The sequence below is a fragment of the Octopus bimaculoides genome, chromosome 24 (assembly GCF_046866305.1).
Source record: "Octopus bimaculoides isolate indiv1 chromosome 24, ASM4686630v1, whole genome shotgun sequence".
Taxonomy (NCBI): domain Eukaryota; kingdom Metazoa; phylum Mollusca; class Cephalopoda; order Octopoda; family Octopodidae; genus Octopus; species Octopus bimaculoides.
The window spans coordinates 3973093-3994645 of record NC_142951.1 but is presented as its reverse complement, the minus strand read 5'-3'; the positions used below and the strand labels follow the sequence as shown (position 1 = coordinate 3994645).

At 33.9% G+C, this 21553-nt stretch overlaps 1 protein-coding gene across 1 annotated transcript in view; it reads right to left on the bottom strand.

The window, feature by feature from the left end:
- The window catches only part of LOC106875693 (uncharacterized), a 248912-nt gene that overhangs the window by 37049 nt on the left and 190310 nt on the right, over positions 1–21553 (bottom strand). The window lies entirely within an intron of this gene.

Genomic DNA, 21553 nt, shown 5'->3' with positions numbered 1-21553 from the left:
TCAAAAGCAGAAGTAGTTGGGGGAGCACCATGGCCATGTGTTGAGCAGAAATCTTTGGGGTTCGTACAGTTCCCCTCTGGAAATATGGGTGATTCGATTGATATTTTAAACCAATGTTCATATGCTATTACAGCTTCATCTGTTTTGAGATCTGCTACTCCCAAAATTATGTATATAAACATTTTAAATGATTGTGGGACAGTATTCGTGCAATAACATTTTTCTATGCTATTTATACTGATTTCATTCACAAGAGTATATGATTCAGAAAGTTCTTTCGACAAGTACCTTATATATATATATGTGTGTGTGTATAAATCGGTGCGTTGAACAAATCCAGCGGAATTTCTTTCGCCCAAATTCCTCAGACACTCCTCTTTTGTTACACATTGTCACACCCGACGTCATAAATGCACTGACCCATACATTAGTTCGCTGGAAACAAATACACTGTATTATAAAATAAAGCGAAATCTTAGCGTCAAGATGTCTGTATGCCTGTGTGTGTTTCAGCTCGTTTTAGATCTTCATCTCATTTGTCATGATATTTCATTAGAGCTGATGTTGATGTCTCTTACTAATTAGTAATGAGGAAATGGTTTAATGAACGATTCCACAATGTGATACTTTGGCCATTAGTAATTCATCTCAAAGAGAACGCAGCGGACGTGAATAAGCTTGGCACAATGATTGCGTTACAATTTCTTTTGTTTCTTTCTATCCATTTCTTTCTCTTTGTCTCATTATTTATTTATTACAAACACTAATATAATTTATCTTTTATTTGTTTTCATCATCCATGCAATTCAACAACAGCGATTCAATGTTCCTAATTGACAGCAGAAAAAATATTAGCAGCCAGCAACACCACTGTAATGAGATATAAGAAGCTGACTATTCGAGCTCTATCTAGTCGCAGGATTTACTGAAAAACAGAAGCCAAAGTCTCTCACTGAACAACACCAACCACTGTCTCTTTTAGGGGATAAATTGCACGATCTAGTTTTAGAGTTATAAATAAAAGGAACGGTTACATTTGGCGTATCTCTGACCTTAGACGTACCCTGTCGGTGTCGAGTTGGTATTCGTCTGTTGAATAGCAACAAAACCGATCATTAAATACACTCAAAATAAGGTGCCAGGAAATATACTAGAAATAGCACCTAAATATCGTCCACTAAATAGTCTTTAATAACGAAGGGACATTAATAAATGTAGTCATAAAACACACGTAGAAAGTGTTATCTTGGGAACAGATTTAGTTGGTGCGCTGCTCCATCACTTTCTGGCGGTTTGTATATAAACCAGGTGTAATAATTTAACTGTTGGTCATCCGTAATTCTGTGAATACATGCTGAGAGATCTGCCAGTTTCATAAATTGACAATTAATAGGTCTGAAATTTTTTTAGATGATAGCGTAACTCGCTTACATTAATATCAGTGTACAACTGGTATTTTTCTCTCGAATACGAAAGCGTGTTAACCTCGTGAGAATTTGAACTGAGACGAAATGCCGCTCAACTTGTTGTCCAGTGTGGAGACAATTATACGCACTCTCCACCTTTAACACAAATAAAAAATATCAACAAGCAGCAACGGAGAAATGTTGACAAACGATGGGAAATGTTATTTGGTCAAATGAACCCTCCTAGAAATGACAGTTAAACATTCCCTTAATCACATTCTTCAAGCTCGAAAGATATACGAAGTGCATTGCAGTAATAACCTATTGTTGGATACACAAAAATGTTAGGTTTATAGCATCAAGATTTGAGTCTAGAAAACAACAGATGAATAACTATTCCTCAAAGAATTTTCTAGAAATAGCTGTCAAATGTCCCTCAAATTACACGTTTGTGTCTTAGGAAATTAACCAAACATTTGCATTATGCCCTTCGTTTTACCAAAACCCAGGACAGCCTGTTTGGCCAGTGATTCAGGGTATATGCCATACTTTAAATTGTTATTGATACAAATTATTTTAGACTTTGTAACATATCATCCGTCCTCTCCTAGGGGGAGGGAAGGAGGCGTGCATTCGTCTTATTTCACATCAGTGGATTGGAGGAATGCGGAATAAAATGTTTGGCTCAAGGGCACAGTACGCAATCCCATCAAGGAATTGATCCCAGTCTCATATTTTGACCAACACCACTAACTAGAAGACTGCCCACATTTACCATCACTTATTTCAATTATCAGTTTTAGTTCTTTGTATTACATTAACAAATGTCTTAAACAAACGCAAACATTTTCAATGAAATTTTAGAAACAAATACTAAAAATTTGAATGTAATGATCGAAGAGATTCTTAAAGTATTTAAGACGTAAAATTTGAATAATTTATGATTGTGACGTTGTTGATTAACTTGTATTAATGAAATTTTATCTTTTGTATTATTGTTGTAATTGTGATTAACATTATTCTTTTTATTATGATGATGAGGATAATAATATTGTTGATGTTGATTGTGATGTTCACTAGTAGTGCCATAATATGATGTCCATGATGATGGTTACGGGATGATGGTGAGTGCCATCGATAATATGAAGCAACAACATGGGCGATGATGTCACCATTACTGATGTCGCCGATGGTGATAATTGTAATGACGATAACTAAAATGGGGTGGATGCCAATGGAGTGCATGACTGCGATAAGGATCATTACATGACATCATTGATGATTGTGACCACATGATGGTCATGATGCTGATGTTATGATGATGAATGCTGTTTATCGTTTTCCTGGTTTCTTATTAGTTGCTTCATTACAATCAAGAACCGCATCACACAAAGAAGCAAACAACAACATGATGAACAAACACGTAAATGAAAATTAAACATACATACGCTCCAACCCATACAGATATAGATGCACTGATATTTACATTCACAGGCCACAGTGAATACATACACATACAATCGCAATAAAGAAAAGAAGAAACCTCACTTCTTCAAAAAATTGAAGGTGAAGATTAGTAATAATTTTAATATCAAATAACGCTTAATTATAATATAATTACTTTAATTACACGTATTAACTGGTAATAAATCAATTTATTTATTGCCAGGAGTTAAAAAAAAAATTATATAAATTATTCGCTATGCGGAGGAAATTATTATTATTATTTTTTTAAAAATCGTTGTTTTTATATTTTATCATCCATTGTAATTACACACGATTTCAGTTTAACTATCTTGCTCTACACACATTTACACAAGAAACACCCTCACACGCGCGCACACACACACACACACACACACACACACACACACACACACACACACACACACACACACGTATGTGTATATATATATATATACACATTTATTTATTTAAAAATCGATTGTCGCCTCGAAAATTCACGCATAGTCAACTCGTTAAAAAAAATCAAATAAAATGAATCTACCCATGTATCAACTCCACCCTTCATAATGTTATCTTTATTGATGGTAAGTGATAATCGTAATTAATATTAAAGCGCCGATCTGACGGAATCCTAGGCATGCCGGGTAAAATGTTTAGCGCCGTTTCGACTGTCATTACGTTCTCAGTTTTAATTCCGCTTAGATCCATTTTATTATTCATCCTTGCGAGGTTGATGAAATACGTAGATAAGTATTGTTTAGACAGACGGGTCGGTGTAATCGTCTAGATCCCTCACCTCAAATTTCTGACCCTGTGCCTTTATTATTATTATTATTGCCACTATAATTATTATTGCTATTACTATTATTATTATTATTATTATTGCTACTATTATTATTGTTATTGTTATTATTATTATTATTATTATTATTATTATTATTATTATTAAAGCCGCGTATTGTCAGATTCGGGAAATGCAGAAAGGGTTGGATAAGTTTAATTGTGATTACGAAGGTACGGCAGCTCGGAAAACTCACCCTGATCGTTCTGACAGTAAAATAACTCCTGGATTTGTTGGTGAGATCCAGGCCATGATTGACAACGATCTCTCCAAGTCAATCCCGTTTATCGCCAGGAACATGGGAGTGTCTGAATTTCTTGTCAGCCAGGAAATGTCTGAGGACATTCAGTATTCCTTATAGAAGATGGGAAATGGCCAATTTTTATCCCTAGACATCAAAGTCAATAAAATAAATACCAATTCACAGATTCGCAAAATGCTTATCCGTATTTCGTCCGGCTATACGTTCTTAATTAAAATTCTCCCAAGGTTGGTTGCATTTCTGGTCCATAATATAAATACTAGTTGATCACAGAGGTCGATGTAGTGGCCTAGCCCCTCACACAAAATGTCAGGCCTTGTGCTTATTGTAGAAAATATGATTATTGTACTAATTGTTGTCAGATATACTTCCATGTTGCTTTAATGATTTCCACTATAGGATTCTAGCCATAACAGGGTACAACTTTCAAGAGTCCTGAATTCGATTTTATCGACCTCCAGTTCTTAGAATTTGTCAGCCTTTCAAAGAACAAGAGTAAATTTGGCAGAATGGATACATAGAAACAATAAACTAATAGTAGTTTCAGAAACTAATGCAAAAAATTATCATGATGAATGCTTGCTGATTGTCTAATACACACACACACACACACACACACACACACACACATAGTATTACCTAGCACGACAATCTTGGCTCTTCATTTACTTTTCAACTTCTGCCGATTAAAACATATACACGCATGCTTCGTAATGGTGTGGAAAAAAAAAAACATTTCATGATGAGTGACTAATTTCCGATAGTTCAGACTATTATAGTCGGTTGGCAGTTGAAATATATTCGAGTAAAATATATTAACATTACGAAATTGATGGAAATATTAGTCAATGTTACATGAATATTAAATGGATTACCGTTTTGTACCACCTCATTAATGATTTTTCAGCAAGAAATCGTATATAGATGCACTACTTAGAAATCTTTCGTTGTATTTTTCAATGAATGTATAAATCTTCCTTAGGTAACTGCTTAAATCGTCTCAACGATCACCGACTAACAATTAAGATAGTTTCTTTTTAGAGAACACATCAATGAAAGCTTGGCCTTTCACGAGAGTCAGAATCAATTGACACGGGTTTTTGACCTTGCACAATACTGCTATCCTTAACCGTCTTACTTATGTTTAACTTGTTCTCTCTTTGTCTCTCTGACATTTCACAACATTTGATAGAGCTCCTTTGACATCGTTTGCGTCCAGTCATTGTCCACCATAATCTAGCACTTGGGTGAGTGAGATGTCTTTTAAGATCCTTAGAAACGGAATTTTGCGTGCTATCTTTTCTGCTATTATTTATTGTACATGCTAGTAATAATCTTTTTGTCTCCCACGGTTTCAGATTGCTGTAGGATAGATTCAAAGTAGATCCTATTTGAAATAAGAAGACTGACCTTATCGGAAATGTCTCCTTGGCATACGTTCACTGTAGTTCGTCACAATGTTCTAATATATTGAAGTTATCGTGTGTTAGTCGCATTAAAATAACGGCAGGACAAAGAAATTAATACTGCTCGCTACAGTTAAGGACAATCAAATGCTTCGATGTTTCTGCAGTCGATCGTTTTCGCCTCGCAATTAGATGCAGCTGACTGCGGAAAATCACGCCCGCTTCCAGTCTTGTCTTTAGAAATAGTTGTGCGCAGTGATGTAAACAACTTCAGGTCGAGAGCAGCTTGATATGATTTCAGTATCCTTGTATAAATCAATAGGCCGAATGCTACAGTCTCAATTTTAAAATCATGCGTAAACTTCCTACTTATCTTCTACTTTCTTTGCATATCCACAAAGGTGTGAAATGAAAGCAGGTCTTTAGCAAATTTAAACCCATGTCATGTAACGCATCCTAATCTCAACGTACCATTGTCTATTCTAGTACAGATATACGCTAAGATGTTTTAATTCGATCACCACGCTTTCAATCTCACCATCAGGAAACATGGCAAAGAGCGTTAAAAGGAAGGAATATGCAGGTACAATCATTTCTTTATTTTTTAAGTAACCAAAAAGGAGGCCAACCCACTGCTCCCATTTAATCATGTGTTTGCTATGCCTTTGTGAAATCGCCTGGCTATATCTATAATTTCGTATTTCGTATTCAAGCCTGCGGGGCACTTTCTGAGCACTCAAATCTTTTCACAGTGAAGGTACCGGCCGCCACAGAACCTCAACGAAGAACACTCTCGGAGGAACCGTGTGGGGCGAAATGACCAGAAGGTGGACGTACTACCGCATCGCAGACGGTACCCAACGCCCATATCGTTAGCAAAATGATTCTCAAATTTCTGTTCCCAAATTGCCGACAATTGTGGTGAACTCCATTGCGACGACAAAAATTTATCACAAAGAGAAAATCATACCCTCTCTGTCTTTAGAACCACAAACTATTGTGGCATTCGGAAATATTTCACTCGCGTATGTTTTGAAGTCGTCTGAGTCCTATTTCTTCAATGCATTTTTCTGCATATCAGACATGGTTATAACTCGGTGCCTCCACTCTCTCCTGGGCATTTATTTTTAGATAAATAATGAGTCTCAATGTGCATATATAAGTATTAGTTTTTTTTTTATTGAAATGACAAATCTCTCTACCGAACTGGTAATATTTGCTGCGCAATTCGTTATAAGCAACTGTAAAAAGAAAAGCCATACAAATATATGTCAATACTGGGTATACGAGATAGAAATCTTTAAAATATAAACGTCAGTCTGTTTGTCAAGAAGTTGGTTGCCATTTGCTTCTGTTCGGTTAAAAATACCCACTTGAGTATATTCAGAATAAATAATTTGCTGATATATTTGAAGTAATTAGTACTTTAGGAAAATTACCAAATACATAATGAAGCTTAGTAATTAATTAATTGTCTGTAATAATTTATTTCTCCTTTTGCTCTAGAAATGTTCAATTAATAAATTCGTAATTATGTATCGCCTAACAAACAGACACACACAAACACATATACAGGCTTACATACACATATACCTGAGGTCGTATATACCTCGCATCCCTATCTCTCTACATCTCCACCTCCTCTGTGCATGTACATTTATGTATAAATGTGAGTTTGTGTGTGTGCATGCGCATGTGTTTAACGTGTACGTTGTAGAGAAATACAAATGTTTCATTTTCGTTGCATAGAAGAGGCTTCTGGAGATATTTGTTAATGAGTCACTGCACTGAAATTCCAGGGAATGTTTCGCTTATAGCAGGAGTTCTCAGATATTTTTAACTATGGATTCCTTTCAGTCATATTGTACTTGGATGGACCTCCAGAGCCATTCACTTTTTGAAAAAAATACCATTTTAGTTTTACAATTAAATATTATAAAGGATTGCAGAATTAGAATATTTTGTATATTGTAGAAGTATAATTCATTGCATATAACGTTTTAACAGATCTTGTATAGACACAGACCACCAGGTTTCATATGGACGCCGAGTAAGTCCTACAACTTCATAGCATAGTTCCTATTCAATCAGAGATTTAGCCAATCAAATAACGCGTTTAAACGCTAAGTTAGTGTTTACCATTTACGACCATCACTCTGTGTTTCACGTTAGTTCAATTGAAAGGATGTACACAAACTTTCGCACGCGGGTCGTCTTCGATAATGATATAGGTACCTCTTTCTTAGTTGTATAAGATACTTTCCTGATTAAGCATGCAAAGCAAAGGCGGGACTCTTATCGCTGCCCAATCAAATCTGCGGCACATCATCACTAATTATTCACTAAAGTAATGTGCGTGACTCTCGAATATCGTGTGTGTCAGTGTGTATAGTTTAGCTTAAATCTATTGGTTACTTTTTAATATAATTAAGGATACAATAAACGCATTTATATACACACATCATTAATAACTTTCTGTTCTCTGATCTAATTAAATAAATTAGCAAAGACACATATAATCCATCCCTTAACATATGTTAAGGCCAACATGTAAACTGCAATTCATGTTATATTCTTTATTGCACAGTGGTGCGTAACCCTTGGAGTAGACTGGCAACATTTGATATAGACATCCAGATATAAGCATACTTATGTGTGCATGGGCAATCAAATGCGAACATTTTGCATCCAAATATATGCACGTGTGGCTCTCCTCTATCGGTAATAGAATCTATCTGCAGGTTTTAGCAGTGATTGACCACTGTCTATGAAGAAACATACACCAATCACTCGCGGGTGTCTGTTGTTTATGACCAGCTATATTGTTCCTGTCGTTGCCTGTTCTCCTAACACTTCATACTCTTAATTTAAGGCTTTCTATCCTTGACCAAGCGGATATATTTATTAATAAATTATTCCAAGCTACTTTATTTTTCTTGTAATTTCAGCGGCACATTACGTCTGTTTCTGTCTAGTCAATCGTCTACGTATCGCTTGCCCTGGTGATTTCTGAGAATTAGTTACAATCTAATTGGCGTATGCCTGAGACTGAATACTACAGATAACAGATTATAACACAATTTTTCCTTAGTGTTAGATACTTCTGCTATTCATTTTAATTATGCTATGTTAAACAAATTAGTGTAGAATCGATACAGATCATAATTCTGCACAAAGGGCTCTGGTATTATTATAAAAGGTTTGTACCACAGTTTCAGAAAGCTCTTGATAAGATTCGAAACAACAAACTTTTAGCTTGCTTACGTGGATTACTCACAGACTAATCAATGCCTTAACGTTATTTAAAATTGCCATGATCTGTGAAAAGATGCTTCTAGAAATACAAAAGCGTATAAACAAATTTCAATACCTCATAAATTTACCACTTCGTTGCAACACATTTCCGAAAACTAAAGAGAAAAATTGCAGCATATTCAACCACAGACGGGCCTTTTTTGAAGAAAGCTGGGAGTCATGCATGGGCTTTGTATATTACTCATTGGCCACAGCAAAGACGGAAAAGAACTAATTTCTTTGTAGCAACGTACAGAAACCCGTGTCACGAACTGTGTTTCTCTAAGAAGCGAGGGCCAACTTAGGGCGCCTACAATACTAAACTATAAAGAAAATGCATCAAATAGATATCAAAAGCAGATAAAAAGAAAAATAACGTTTGATAATATCTCCTAACTGACAGCTATCTCGAAATATTATTCCATGTCAAAGGTTACAAAGCCATACATCTATCATATCATATCGAACTTTTACAGTAGACTCATATTTCTCTTCACTGCTGTCATTGTTGTCTGTTAATCTGTCTAAGTTAGCTTGCTGCCTAAATATATTTTGTATTTACGTATATTTAAATGACTAAACACACACATATATGCGTGCGCGTTTAAACAGTTACGAATAAGTCATTCAACCTCACAAGTAAGTTTATGTTTACATACATACATGCATACACACGAGCACACATGCACACACACACACACACATACAAACAGGCGCGCAAATAAATCACATCTAGATAGATAGATTGATTGATAGACACACGCATATATATCTCAAAGTAGTGAGTTTTGAATATACAACTATAATATATCAACGCAATCGTAAATTCTGTGTAACTTCCACACTGTAGCAGGAATGAGCTACACTCTATTTCTCTCTCCCTCTCTCTCTCTCTCTCCCTCTCCCCCTCTCTGTCTCTGTATATATATATATATATATATATATATATATATATACACGCACAGACATTCACTGACGATTGTGTGATATATATCTTTAGTCTTGCATATGCGCATCAATGTCAAGAGAGAAAGTGAACCGCTACGATTTCGAAATATTGCTTATTTCAGCTGCGCTTGTACTTCGAATTCCACTGGTCGACGGAGGGTGTCTCTGTATACCTGAACGGGCAACACACACACACACACGTGTGTGTGTGTTCGTGTACATGTCAGAGTATTCTTACTCCTATGACAACTATGCTTTTAAAAAAATTGGAAATATGCTTTATTGAAGTCAGTTGTTCAGTTTGGGAATAATGTTCGACAGCGATGTTCTCTAATGGAGCGGATTGTTCATATATGTACTCAGTTCGAAGTAGTTTGGGACAGACTAAGTTAATTTACATTCATGATATTGTCTGGATTCTTTTATTCCTGGTTTTGTTCCTATGTTTCACATATACATATGTGTGTGTGTTTGTGTAATAACATGGAGAGACCGAATTTTGAATCGTAGACTATAAAGTATTGCTAAATGCTCCTGGAAAGAAAGTGACGACCTAGTCGTAGCGGGGATGCCTTTGATCTTCACACTTTATATGGAGATAAGCATCAATATATATCGACTTCCAAGAATGTCAGCAAATGACACTATTTGTGCTTGTCATTTCCGTCACACCTATCAAACGGCTTTTGTCCAAAATATCATTTTCATTCCTGTCAGACAACACGAATTACAATCCTTCATGGATTTGCTTTCCATTGTTGCTGAAGCAGTTATTCGCCTATTTTCTTTGATTGTAGATTTTAATTCTGTTCAAAGAGATCTTGTGTTGCAATAAAGATCTTGCACAGCACTTTCAGAAATCGTTTCATACGATTCGAAACAACAAACATTTAGCTTACTTGCTCGATATTGCTAGACTGGTAAATGTAGCTACGTTAATATTCTAATGCAAGAATTGGTACACGGTCGCTCTACATACTAGAAATGGCAGCGAGATAACTCTGAAAATCCAGTTCACTTTAGAATTATAAACAAAATATTCCGTGATGTAGTTCTGGATGCAAATGCCTTGGAGAATGCGAGAATATCCATGATTCGCGTAAATCAAATTTTAGTTCTGAATTTTAGAATTGACAAGAACTAAAAACAACTGCATAATTTTTCAGAAAGTCTGCAACATTCAACAGCAGAACCACATTCCATTCACTATTATACATTCAGTATAATATAGTTATCACATAAAAATGAATGCTAACTGCTGTTACCGTCATCCTGTAGAGAAACAACTGTTTTAAAATATCTGTACTGAATACGTGACAGACGAGAAATCAATGATACAGGAAGGAGATAAGGTTCTCTCAGACGCATATGATTCTCATTGTGTAAAACGGTTCGTTTCCCATGCGATACTGTAATGTACAAGCGATTAATAATTACATCATTCGCACGCTGTTATGGATGAGCTGGTAAAAACCAAGTTTGTAACAACGAAGACATGTTCTATACTTGAGAAATTAAAATATTGAGCTCATTAAAAAAATATACACGAATTAATTCCTATCGTTGTATTTTTCCTTCTCACACACATTGTTTGTTAGAAAACCATGTCTTACATTAAAATCATTACGAAGTGTTATGTATAAATTTATGTGTAAATATACGTTTTCCTTAAGCATTGCGATACAAATAACTTGGTGCAGATACTTTTATACATATGCTTCTAAACGAAGAGTCTGTCGAGAAATGAGCAATAATAAGAAAATTTAAGACAAAGGAATAAATAATTATCTTATGACTCTAGTCGGACACTGACATAATTCTCAGTTGAGCGGATTTTAATATGATATAAGTTGACTTGAACAAGGACAAAACAAGTTGTGTAGACACTGGGATATCAAAATTTATCTTTATACATATTCGGGATTTATCTAATGTGTACATTTCTTTAAAAATCTCTTACCCACTGTATGGCTTAATGCAAAAGAGGTTTCTTTGGCGACCATGGAATGTCACATCTCGATGCACCTTGCGTAATTTCATAGAAACGTTTGATTCTCTACAATCTCAGTGCAGCTTGCACCTTACGAGGAACATTGTGTATAGGTAAAATGAAGAATTCCAACGAGTGGATTGTACCTGGAATTCAAAAGATCCCGGGATCATGTTGATTTGGACCGAGAATTAGGTTAAGAGTACACGTGTGGACGGAATATTCAGCCATACCATGGGCCGTGGCGATATGTTTGTCTAACAGTTGAACATTTATGGGTGGAAGTTGTGACCTAGATACGTGTATTTGCTTATTACAAGCTAACCATCTTTAGTGATGGAGGCAATTTAATTAGGGTCTACAAAACAATGATGGGCTGGCTATATTTCGAATTTATGATTAAAGCTGTACCGCATAATTAATATTAACCAGGGTTTACATATTAACTTCTCACCAACGTATGCCACGACGATGCTGATTTGCTGTATCTCACCAACTTCCAGTATTAAATTACAATTGTCCCTCAGGTAAAACTTATGGAATACGAGGTTGACAAGTTGACCTATCCATTGATAAGCGAGATGGCGTCCAGGTCTTAATTTGATAACAACAATTATGAGAGTCCTGAGTTGTCCTGGAGGATGATATTGATGCTCAGGCTTCTGTTACAGATGATGTATGAGCTGATGATGATTGCAGTAATATTGACATTGGTGTGGCTGACAATAATACTGATATTATGATGTGGATGATAATGGATATAAGAAGGATGCTGGTGGTGACGTTAATGATGACAATATTGAAGATGAAAATTACGATGATAATGTTTTCAATGATGCTGAAGTGAATTTTCTATGGCTGTTGATGATACAGTAATCATTACGGTGGCGATGATAGTGATGGCGGTGATTATGATGATTATGCCGATACAGATACGACTAATAATGATGATGATTCCCATCATCTTGACGATCATGATCATAAATGAGTGAGAATGTGAGGATGATAACGATCATGATAGTAATTTTGTCAAAGATGATGATGATGCTGTCGATGGGAAGGTGGGTGACTGAAACGAAGGTTTGGAGAAAGAGGTTGTAGGCAAGGAAGGATAGGAGGAAGGTTCATGTGTAAGGTTCAACGTCATCTGATAAGCAGGAAGATTTCTTTTAAAATTCTTTCCCGAGTCTAATCTTTTGAGAAATTATTGCTAATGAGAATTTATTTTTTCTTTGCGGACAATTTTTTTCTTTAGCAGGAGCGATTTTCTAGGATCGCATATGTGTGTATATGAACGATTTTCTAGGGTCGCATATGTGCGTATATGTGGAATACTGTGTATATTTTTACGCGTTTATTTATATGTGTACGAGTGTACATGAGAATGGGTGATTTGTGTATCATTGTTATTGTATTGAAATGTATGTGTGGTTGGGGATCTGTTATTGCGCCAATTGTGCTGTGTGAAAATCATGTTGCCGTGTAAACATTTATATGCGTAACTGAGAGTTTCAATTATATGTTTCTGGGAATCTGTATTGTGCATATGTGTGGGAATATATTTAAACGTGTGCTTTCCTATGATTGTCACTGTATTAAAATATGTGGGTGTCTGCATAAATCTGTGAACGTATACCTCGATGCTGTACATACATTTATGTGTAAGTGAGATAGAGCCTGTGTGTATGTGTGTGATTACGTAATAACATGAATGTGTATAAAGTGTGCACATGACAGCGTTAGCCGTTATCCAATGAATTCAGAAACGCGCAATCGGCTTAAAGATTGTGAATAATTGATAATCTTGAAAACGGATTATGTCATCCGTCTCATGAATGACCAGTTCCATAAAATCCTCACATGTAAGGCGACACATCAAAATTATCAAACCGATTGCTCGAGAATGAATTTATCCTCCGCATAAATATATTTCCCACTACAGCGAGTCGACAATTTGCAACAGGTTAGACCTACTTAGAGAGACACACAGACCAATTTGCTCTCAAACATAATCACATGAACATACGAACATAGAAAACCAATTATATAGCTAGTAAATATTAGGTTTGAAAACCGTTTTGGATAGGAAAATGCGAAGGCTGTGCTGTCTCTCAGGCGTTTTATCCAGAAGGTTTTCAACCCAGTAGATTTATATATATATATATATATATATATTTATTTATATATATATATATATATATATATATATATATATATATATATATATATATATATATATACAGTAATATATATATATATATATATATATATATATATATATATATATATATATATATATATATATATATATATATATATATATACAGTAATATATATATATATATATATATATATATATACAGTAATATATATATATATATATATATATATATATACAGTAATATATATATATATATATATATATATATATACAGTAATATATATATATATATATATATATATATATACAGTAATATATATATATATATATATATATATATATACAGTAATATATATATATATATATATATATATATATATACAGTAATATATATATATATATATATATATATATATACAGTAATATATATATATATATATATATATATATATATACAGTAATATATATATATATATATATATATATATATATATACAGTAATATATATATATATATATATATATATATATATACAGTAATATATATATATATATATATATATATATAGTATACAGTAATATATATATATATATATATATATATATATATACAGTAATATATATATATATATATATATATATATATATACAGTAATATATATATATATATATATATACAGTAATATATATATATATACAGTAATATATATATATATATATACAGTAATATATATATATATATATATATACAGTAATATATATATATATATATATATATATATATATATATATATACAGTAATATATATATATATATATATATACAGTAATATATATATATATATATATATATATATATATATATATATATATATATATATATACAGTAATATATATATATATATATATATATATATATATATACAGTAATATATATATATATATATATATATATATATTCGTAATCTGTTTAGGACGGGGTAGCCACAAAAAGACACACACCAGGCATTCCATTCATTTTCCAGCTCAAACTGGCGGGCCCCGTACTACTCTCGGGCCATGGCATAGAAAGCAAGCCCTCGATATCAGCATATGCTGGTTCCGTACCCTTTTGAGCAACACAATTCACTAATCCGTCTACAGTTTCCAATATTTCCTATCATTTATATACTCCCTTGCCTCTGTCACTCCAACCACTGTAACCATCAAACCTTTCCACCATCCATCTATCCATCCACACTAACCGAGGGCTGCCTCTGGTTCTGTTGCCTACCTCTTCTGCCTGATGGAAACTGAAAGAATCCCATCATATTTATAAATATATATACGTGTGCGTCTATGTGTTTGTATCTGTACCCCACTATCACTTAACTACCGGTGTTAGTGTTTTTACGTCCTCGTAACCTAAAGATTTGGCGAAAGAGACGGATAGAATAAATAACCGGCTTATGAGAATGTCAGGAAGCGTATTCACTCGGTTAAAATCTCTTCCAGGCGGTGCCCCGGCATGGGCGCAGTCTAATGACCGACGCATTTAAAAGATAAAGGATACGCATAAGTTCTCCAAGACTTATTTACCTAGAAGATACGTGACACAGTCTGTGTAATCGCTTCAAATAATACTTAGCTACACATATTTTGTTATTACTTTAAAACATTTTCATCTTTCTCAACGCTTTACTCTAATTATTTTACTCTTTCTCAATGCTTTACTCTAATTATTTTACTCTTTCTCAATGCTTTACTCTAATTATTTTACTCTTTCTCATCGCTTTACTCTAATTATTTTACTCTTTCTCAACGCTTTACTCTAATTATTTTACTCTTTCTCAACGCTTTACTCTAATTATTTTACTCTTTCTCAATGCTTTACTCTAATTATTTTACTCTTTCTCAATGCTTTACTCTATCTATTTTACTCTTTATTAAATTCGAAAATGAAATAAGTTCTTGCTGAAAAAAAAAAGATTTTCATATAAAATATAACAACAAATTATCGATATTTAAACGTTTACTGTATTCCCACTAATAGCATGAGTATTTAAGCAATCTACTAAATCACTAAATTCTTGCCCTTTCTATGTTCGTATCAATAAATTACACACCGTAATAAAATATTTTTTTCTTCTAAATACATTACCTTACAGACAAACGATCATAAATTTCAAAAGGACGAGTCTAAATTAGTATCAGCCATAACGCCTTCTATAATTAATTTAGCTACGAACATAAAAGAAATGTGATGTCTAATTAATCATTATAGCTACATAAATTATATCTCAAATATAAGAAATTTAATTGTAATTACAAATTGGTTCCATATTTTCTTTCCTTTTGTATAAATTGTAGAAAACACCTTTTGTTCTCCTCAACAAACCCTACACCTCTGTTGCATGTTAAATTACAACCATTATATTAGTTTATTGCAAAGTTAATATATTGAGCATATTTCCTTCCCTTTTAATTCAATAGATGCTGTTTGATATATGTAAGTTCCGCCGCCGACGGCCACTAAACCACAGCGCTTATAGTTTAATCATCAGTTCTTTTGCACACACACATTTAACTAATGGTTCGCTTGCTTTTCTGTCAACCAGACGGAGATTTATCCTCTGCTGTCACCTTTCTACATACGAAGGCCTCCGTTTTTAACGTTGACTGAAGCCACTCCATAAGGCAACTACACTCTATGTTTGTGTTCCTATACACATTACCACTGTGTAACCATAAGGGTGCATCACTCTCTCTATATATATATAGAGAGAGGTAGGTGGCCTAGTGCTTAAGGTGTGGGAGGTAGATCACGGATTCGATTAACAGACTGAACAACGCGTTGGGTTCTTGAGCAAAACACTTCATTTCATGTGCCTCCAGTCCTCTTGTCAGAAAATAGGCAACCTTGCAAGCCTTCCGATAAAGTGAGATGTTAGCCCGCCTACTCACCTTGTCAGGAAAATGTCATCATTCGAAAATTCAAACGAGATGGCCAGTGCATTGTGACCAGCAATGACTACCATTCGATAGTCTGGTCGATCACGTAATGCATATATATGTATATATTTGTGTGTATGTGTGTTAGAAATTTTGAAAGATATTAAAATAAATCTTTTGTCCGAACGCGATTAAGTGACCCATAAGAGATTTATTTCTCTAAGAAGAAGCATTAAATAACAAAGTCTAAATGTTTTTTAAAATTCCTTTGGATAGAAAAAGTCGATAATTGTCTGGGACACGAGCACCCATGTTCTGTAAAGACGACAAACTTCTGCCATTTTAGAAACTATATTCTTATCAGCGCGAATTTTATATTCCTGATATCACAAGAATGTTGAAACTTCGGGAGGACGTGAAATAATATATTTATACCGATATTTTACCCACTATATATACTTTATATGGTTTGAGATTCACTCTTCTAAAAAGAAACATAATATTCACTAATATTCATAAACTTGATACTGTTACGTTTGCCATAGATATGATTAAATTTAATACAAAACCATATTTCAAACAATTTTCAATATGGACGCTGCAATATCTTGGTTATAAACCCTTCCACACGGTTAATGTACAGCAATATTAATTAAACTGTCTAGATATGGTTTAACATTTGGACAACAAACTTCGCATAACGTAACCTTTTAGACTTAATTTAAGATTTCAAATGACAAACGTTTGCAGTGAAAGAACGAGAATGAAGAGATATTTCTGTGGATATTTGATTAACTCTTGCTGCTTTCTTCTATAAATCATCTAGACGCCAGATATCTGAATGATATTTCTCTCTAGAGCTTTATACACACACAAACACACACTCTCTCACGCACACACGCCTGCACATTTTGCAGTGATGAATATATTCATGATAAAACCAGGTTATAGTAACACATCGTGACAAAGAAATTTTGTGTTCAAGTGTCGTAAAATATACACGGCTGAGACAAACCCCAAAATGTTTTACTCTCCTGTTCAGAATACTTTTGAATTGGTAATCTGTATTTTTCTGTATCGTTTATGGCATTGTTTTGTGGGTTTGCCAATACAACAAGGATCGCAGCTCATTGCTGTGTCTCCATTATTTATTTGATATTTGCTGAAAATAAACAGTTCTTTATGGATCATTAGTAATTACCTGTAACGTATTATCAAGTTGTGGAATGGTATATGGAATGTTAGTCATTTGGAACCTTGAAAAATATCAATTTATAGGTAGCATGTTATTACATTTCTGTAAATTCAACTATTTTTACAATCAATGCTGGTAACCTGAGTTTCCTTAACTAATTTAAATTCATGGCTATTTTTGAATCTATTTATTTTTGCTTTCACTGTATTGTATAATCCATATTTAAGTAGTCAAAAGAACATCTTTGATATTTGTGACTTAGCGATGAACTTATTCGCTCTCTACCTCTCCGTCAAGAAGCTGGAGAAACAATTTATAGCTTCTGCTTATGTAACTTCTCGGAGATTCTATAACCATGGAAAAAAAATATTGAAATTAATGTCGAAATATTTTATGCCACCAGAATTAACTAGAACTCCAAAAGAACTAATACTATGGTGAATATATAAAAAAGATTGTATTAGTCATTAACTATTTAATTTTGATTAAGTCGACAAGTACGAAATAAAAGTCTGCATATGCTTCTGGTGTTTTAACATCATAGAACTCGAACAATTCGCAGAAGTAGTATTGAAAGAATTCTTAAGTGTATGTTGAAAAAGTTGCCTTGCTCCAAGTAGAACATTAGTATTTTTTCGAGACTATCTTGGAAAACAAGTGTGTATTTTTGTATATCTAATGTACACAAGTGTATATTTAGGTATATAGAGCGTAGGTAATATAACATGCGTAAAAGTACATTGTTTTAAGGAATATGTAATTACTTTTAATCTGCAATTGATATGATTTTCTTCTGTTAAACTTAATGTGTTTTGTTAGCATAGATTTCGAAAATAAATTCCAATTTTAATCTTAAAGTGCATGCAGTTTACATTTTATCCCCCGAGAATTCTGTTTCACTGTATACATGTACTCACACACATATTCATTTAAATAAACATAGGTATGTATATGTTTATTACTATGTATGTTTGCGTGCCTATATCTGTGTGTATAAATACATATATACGTATATGCTAAGACACACACATGTTCCTATATCATTTATTAGTGTGCATATGCTTCTATGCACCCTCAGGGAGAACAGCGGGGTAGTTGAGAAAATCTGAAAGAACATTCAGCTGCTGTTTACTACCGATAAAATACTTTGAATATGTATGTACTTTTCTGTATACTTATTTTCTACCATTTGTTGTTCACATGCATTACCTTATCTGTCATTCACTTAAAATGCAGGCGTGGCTGAGTGCTAAGAAATTTGCTTCCCAACCTCATGCTTCCGGGTGGAGTCCCACTGCGTGGCATCTGGATTTGGTAGACGGAAAATGTGGGCTCTCACTTGTGTGTATATGTGTTAGCGTGTCTGTGTCTGTCACCCACCAGCGATTGACAACCGGTGTTGTGCTTAGGTGTATATTGTGTATATTAGCGTTCAATTAAAATGACACCGATAGAGTGAGTACCAGGCTGACTAAAATTCTTTAAAGCGTTGCCCTTATATATCTGCTGTCTAATGACGCAAACAAACTGCTAAGTTGGTCCATCTATTCATTCATCCCTATGCATTTGACGAAAGTTGCTTAATACCATTTCGTCCTCTGTCTTTTTCGTACATAATATCTATTGCAATCGCTGATTATAAAATCAGAAAATTATTAAAGAAAAGTAAACCAGTTTTTGATATCTAGGAGAAGAAATCTACTTGCTCTAAGACACACCAGTTAAATAAGTATTTATATAATAGACGTTGTTTCACTAAATAATCCATGCATCATTCTTTAACACCTCTTCATCTCCACATCTAGGGACTAACCACATTGAAAAACAAATCTACTCCATCTTTCGATATTACGTTTGTAGTTGTGCGTGCTTGTGGTACTTTACTCTATCTTATTCTTCCTGTCTCTCTCTTTCTTTCCCTTTTCTGCCACTGTCTCTCTCTCTCTATCTCTCTCTACTTACATATCTCTTTCACCTTCAGACATTTTTAACATTTATTCCCTCATCTTATTTTTCTTCGTCTTCTGTTCCCTGTCATCGATATCTCTTCCTTTTCGTCATCTTCTTTTTCGCTGTGGTCTTCTTCTTCATCGTCTTCTATTTCTTCGGCTTCTTCTTCTCCTTCATCGTCTTCTGCGTCTTCTTCATCGTCTTCTTCGCCTTCATCGTCGTCTTCTTCATCGTCTTCTTCATCGTCTTCTTCGCTTTCATCGTCGTCTTCTTCATCGTCGTCGTCATCGTCTTCTTGTTCTTCTTCCTCTTCTTCTTCTTCGTCGTCTCCTTCTTCGTCTTATTCAATGTTCGGCATCAAACACCCTAACCCTGATCGTTCCTATCCTTTTTTGTTCACCACATCACTTCCTTCTTTGGTTTGTTGAAACTATGTTCACGGCTCAGCATAAACGGCTATAAATTCAAGCATAATGTATTATATAGAATGTTCTTTACTGATAAATACCGGAAGTGTATATAAACATGTATATTTTTACTCACCGTTTCAATTATTCTTGATACCGCTTTGCTGTTTCTTACGTTAAATCTATTTCCACTAATTTCAACTTTAATATCGAGTGTAACATTTTATCAGACAGTTAACAATTCTGAATAATATCGGTACAAATGCAAAGGAAATGCCTAACATTCCCAGAAGATCGGGACATCCAGATAAACTAAGCCACGACGTATCATAACCAGAATTATAACAAAACACCAACGTTCATTGTGAATTCACAAATAAGATGATATTCAATCTTGTAGACTATTATACTTTGAAATATGGCAGCTGATTCTCTTATGATTTCCATTGGAATCATTTATCGTTTTTCGTAAATTTTCCTGCTATGATGTTCTTTATATATGTTTCTTCTAAGTGCTTATTTGATACAAAAGAGTATTTGACTCACGTTAAAGTGCAAGGGTTTCGAGGCATACGCAATCGCATTTCGTCTTTTATATACATAAATCCTTTTTTTTTTTTTCTATTCTATCGAATGCAGCATCATTTGTTGATATTCATTTCTCCAATAAATACTTATTCTAATCTTGAACTTCATGCATTTTCACGGTTTCTCCCCTAAGCTTTCTCAACTCTCTCATAATCTAACATCTTTTTTAAATATCTTTTTCCCTCCTTCCTTCTTTACACAGACACAGATACACTCACAGACAAACAGATACACACTGACACACACATATACACAAATATAATACACATAACTATATGATATGCATGTACACACACACACACACACACACACACACACACACACACACGCATATATATACATAACACACATGCATGAAATCTATCTATCTATCTATCTATCTATCTATCTATCTATCTATCTATCTATCTATCTATCTATATATATATATGGCACATACATATAAGCACAAATATTTTCACATTTTTCCACACATTTACGCTCACACACACACTACGCACACACACACGTGCCCCCCCCCATATATATATACTTACAAATCCCTCAAATACTCCTTTCCCGACATTATTATATCTCTTTCCATAGACTTAATATCGTATTTAGAAAAAGATTGACATGTCTATAATCCTTTTGTTTTCTTTTTTTTTTGTCTTTTTTCTCCTACATATTGCTTTGGCTTCTTTACCACTCCCTGCGGGTATCATTTACA